Source organism: Haemaphysalis longicornis, unplaced genomic scaffold (genome assembly GCF_048455015.1).
Source record: "Haemaphysalis longicornis isolate Haplotype H1 unplaced genomic scaffold, Haemaphysalis longicornis Haplotype H1 scaffold_7, whole genome shotgun sequence".
NCBI classification, from domain to species: Eukaryota; Metazoa; Arthropoda; class Arachnida; order Ixodida; family Ixodidae; genus Haemaphysalis; species Haemaphysalis longicornis.
The window spans coordinates 140,606,591-140,611,408 of NW_027526422.1; the positions used below are offsets into that span (position 1 = coordinate 140,606,591).

The 4,818-nt window shown below is 45.7% G+C and overlaps 1 long non-coding RNA gene across 1 annotated transcript; it reads left to right on the forward strand.

The window, feature by feature from the left end:
• Nucleotides 1-829: 829 nt before the first annotated feature.
• On the forward strand, nucleotides 830-4,818 carry LOC144147075 (uncharacterized). The gene is made up of 3 exons (XR_013317809.1): nucleotides 830-880; nucleotides 1,256-1,318; nucleotides 4,573-4,818. It is a non-coding gene; the product is annotated as an uncharacterized LOC144147075 (long non-coding RNA).

Below are 4,818 nucleotides of genomic sequence, written 5' to 3' on the forward strand. Positions count from 1 at the left end.
GGTGGTGGTGAAAATGTATTTGATGTGAAATTAGCTTCGCACTCGAAAGCGGGAGAAGCCCTAAGTACTGCGCTCCTGCGACGGCTGCTGTCCTACGCGCCCGGTCCGCCAACTATCGCTGGTCCTCCACGTCCAAGCTGGAATGCGCGGCCTCCCAGTGCTCGAGTTTAGGTGTTCGACCAGTGGGCCTGCTGGTGTGATATGGCGAGCCCAGGTTGTGTGGTAGAGTGGGGATGTTTGTTACAGTTTGCGCATGTAAATATTTTTGACGTTCGTATCACTATTTTCGCGACACAGAACACAATTATAAACTTTTTAGTACAAACGCTGCATGCTGAATAAAAAGCTCTTGAGCGATTTCGCAATTTCCTCTACCCGCTATGTCGTAAACATTTCTACTTCGCTGTCGGAAACCGCATCCTTATTTTCCGGGCACTTACAGCCGTCATGGTTGGTGCCGTTGGTTGTCGGGTCCTGTTCCTGACAGCCTAAATTCTGACCTGTCTGCATGCCAGAGTATCACTCCCCACGCCGGAAACTCATATTTCCACAGAGAGCAATATTGATCGAGTAAATCTGCACTTATCGAAGCTGGAGGTTTTTTAAGATTCTACCTTAACAACCACTTCATCAATTTTGTCGGCTCCACGTTTCAACGAAATAAACGTTAAAAGCAAAAAGAATTGTTTTTTCTAGTTAAACATCCATCTGTAGTATTGTTTGAACTGTATCCTGTGTCCTAGTTTATTTTGCTCTATTTCTGTGGTGCCAATCATTGACTGTTCTATTTCCGGCTTAAAAAGAGAGTTTTCCCAATATATACCCCGCACACAATTCAGTTCGAGCCATCGCTCAAGCGCCTTCCCTGACCGTAATCTTGGTGAGAATATACAGGGCACTCTGCATGCTTTCTTTAAGCAACGTTTTTACGGCTCCCAACTGTGTAGAAAGTATCGCATTTTGGCACACAACGTATCTTGAACGAAGCAGGAAAGCGATCAACCTTTTTTGAGTATAACAAAAAGAAAGCAGCAACCATTAGGATTTGCCACAGTGTGCGTTTTGCCTATCGATAGAAACCACTGACTTTTTCTGTCGCAGAGATTGAAAGCCTGAGACGGAAAATGTTCGTCCCACCTTGGCTTTTCTGTGCTTAAGTCACGTCAAAATTTCATCTACGTTTTCACAATTTTGCACGATTTAAAACTTAATTTTCTGACTCTCATTCCCGTACCCCCATTTTTTTCTCTCTCAGATCTAGCCACCATGTCTCGTTTTCTCGGGTTTCATCTCCTGGTTCTGGCTGCTTTCGTGCTGGGTATGAGCCATTTCAGTTCACGGAACAATTTTTAGTGCGAGAGTACTTTTGAGCTGCCTGTCTTAACATCGCGGATGTAGGATGAAGCTTTAGGCAAGGGGGTCACCGATGGTGATGAGGCAGGCGAACTGCTGTCATTCGCAGTGAAACCAGGAGGCGTGGGGATGGTCGCGACTGATGTTGGGTCAAATGTAACGTTTCGAGATATAACGTCCTAACGCGGTACCGACGCTTTTGAAGTTGCTTGGCAGGTCATCAAGCTTAACAGAAAAGCTGCCGAATGTTGAGCCTCAACGAAGCTAGAACAGAGGTAATTCATATTAGTGAAGTAAACAAGAAAAACACCAAAACGAGAAATGATGATGATGATGACCTATTTTCGACCAAATACCAAACGAAACAAGCGTAGATGCACCTCCAATCAGGCTGGCCGACCGCAGCATATACCGGCAGGGTTGCATTGATAACACTCTATTAAAGGGCTACTCGACTCAATAATTTCAGTCAGTTGGGCAGTGCAATCAATTACTTGTAGCGCAACCACTATAGTACGGTATAACATAGGAAATATGTGCGCGCACTCCTAAACCCATGTGCGTGTTCTGTCTGATGTCTACAAGAACATTAAAGGCCTACAGTGAAGCACATAGTCGGTGGGGATGTACTGGACAACGGTTTATTGTAAAGAACCTAAGCTTGTTTCGCACGATGTATTGTCGTTGCCGCATCCAAATCGTCCGTAAGTTTTTGTTCTCAGATTGTTTCCAGGTGAAATGGGGTTTTAGATTGCCTCTTTCCTGCACTCCGTAACCTACAAAGCAACAAAATGCATAACTTGCGTGGTATGGTTCTGTTGCGAGCAAACCACCACTACTTGCGTTTTATCTTTCCTGTCAGCAGTATTTTCACATTCTTGTCGAAGCGGCCACGGAAGCCGGAATCACTGCCATTCACGAGAGGGGATTAGGCGGAGTCGCTTCAGCGTGAGTCTGGGCGGTGTTCAGTTGCAGGGGCCATGAAGACAGCGTACAAGTCCGGTTCATTAAATAGACGACTTTCTCCCAATAACAACGACGCCAATCTTATCGTAAACATGGAGGGAATCATAGAAACATTAGTGAAAATAATGAACAGTGGCAAGGCAACTCCGTGCTCACGTTTCAGCGATTTCTCTATGACGACAGGGAATGTTATTTGTGCGACTTCTGACTTTAGCCACGACCAAGACGCATGACTGGGCGTCTGTAGTGGGGCCTCTACATCAGTTTTATCGTGTAAAGTGAAAGCTAACGCACTGTTATCAAGCTGATAAAAATGTTTCAGTGCCGGCGCGTATTACGTCCCCCCTGGCCATAATACGTCAGTGCAGCGCAAAATTCAATTTTTTTATACCTTCTCGTGTTTTTTTAATTAAAATTCTTTCATGGTTCGAATAGAGCTGAGTGAGCTAACAAAGCCTAACATTTCAAGCTCACCAAAGTTGTATTTTGTCTTTATGGCATCTTTAATTTAAGAAGGACCCTGCTTTTGTTAGATATCGTCTTTACACCAGCCCCCTTGCCACCTCTAGTGCGAGGCGAAAGCTCTTCGTGGCCCTCATGAGGTGGAGAGAATTATCTCTCGGACCGGGAAATTACGCCAAGTCAGTCAGTCGAAATTTTTCTTTAACTTGTTTGCTTGTGCTTATTTGGTGAGTATAACTGGCGGCGTGCGAGTGTGAAAGGAGCCAGTGACAAGCTCAACATCATCATCATCAGCCTACTTGTGTCCACAACAGCACAAAGCCTGCCTTACGCTCTTGGACGTCCTAGTCCACTCTCCCATCTCAAGCCACGCTCTCCCGCTGATGCTCCACAGGGTGTCAGAGCTCCCTCGCTGCTGTTTAATTTTGCGCCATCGCTGTCGTTGCACATCCCGTCTTCACGATTTGCTGCATCCTTCCGGAATATCCCGGGGCTGAATAAAACAAGTCTATCCTCGCATTATTGGGTGAAATGGATGCAATGCTGCACCTTTGAGGACGTGGGGCAACCTCTCCCAAAGAACGGAATATGCCGAGAACTGCCGTTAGTTTAAAAATACAAGTGCTGTATGGTCGACCAGAATGACTGTTGAGCGGATCTGGTAGTTTCCGGAGTGTACCCAAATGAGAGGGTCACTTTGTTCAGACGATTTCTTGAGTTCACAGCACCGCTTATAGAGTGCACAAGCCTCTCGCACTCACCCATAAGATAAACAGTTGGGGGCCTCAACTTTAACGGCGTTCAACGCGAGTTTCGAGTTGGCATAAAGGGACAAACAACAGGTTTTTGTCGAGTGTGTTTGATTTATACCAAATGGAAGAGAATCACTTAAAACACCTTAACCCGAAACGGTTTCGCTAGCGCCCAAGAACTTTTGACATCGGAATTTTTGATCTACCAGCCATACGTGTCCCGCGAAAAATAATGCTGGCAACCATGGCAGTGATGCGCGCGGCAACACACTTTCAACTGCACGTGAGATTGAAAGAGGACATATAATAACTTTTCTCCGCCTAAAAGAACAATAAAAAGCAACCTTTCCTATTCCTTCAGGCGGTATGTGAATCACGTGTAAAAATCGAAGGTATTATTCGCAGCCGTTAAGGTAGTGTCATGTTTCGACGCTGCGTGTGGCGACATTTCACACATCAGAAATTTTTGTGCGAAAGTGAAATTGTTTCCGCCTGTTTATTTGTAAAGTTCTTGTATATAAAACGCTGGCTTTCATAAGAGCCAGAAATTATGCACTTGACAAAAATCTGTTGTCTGTCCATTTAAGGATGTTGGTCCTTAAATGCCATACGATAGATCTCAGCACGCCTCACCGACATCAAATCTGTGCATGCGTTTGCCTGCCCCCTTGGTCTTCATTCGCGTTCTTAAACAAATTCGGCTCTACCTATCGAGGCCTATTAGGGGACCTGGGTCCGCTGCCCTGCGCCAGTAGCATTTCCGGGTGCCAAAGCTGCCGTTGGTGGCGTGGGCATGAAGGACTGGCAAGCCAAGTTTTGATCTCCCACGGTCATTTGGTAATACAGTATCACTGCTATTGGACGTAACTCTGTGAAGGGAAGTCACTCTTACAAGTGAGATTTACTTGCAGGTCAAACGACATTTGTTGTGCAGCGATCTCAGTTTTTCTGGTGATAAAACACTTTATGGCTGCACAACTGGCGTTGATTGATATCGCACATTTTGTCCAGATTTCAGTGAAGGGGTTTTCTTTCACAGCATACCTTGCAGTGGGCGACTCTGCAGCCGTTCTTCAGGAGGCCAGCCGTTACAGTCCTGCAGCTGAAGACGCCGTGGCCCGTGCCGAGAGAGCTGCACGCGAGCCTAGGTCACCTATCAGGGTGAACTAATTGCTAAAGCAATGAGACCCCATGTGCCAAAGGTGTTGGTTTAGTTTTGTTTGTTTTACTCAGCAATGCATTTGATTGTTAAATGGTAAATAAAACATGGGTCGACGTTGAAGTT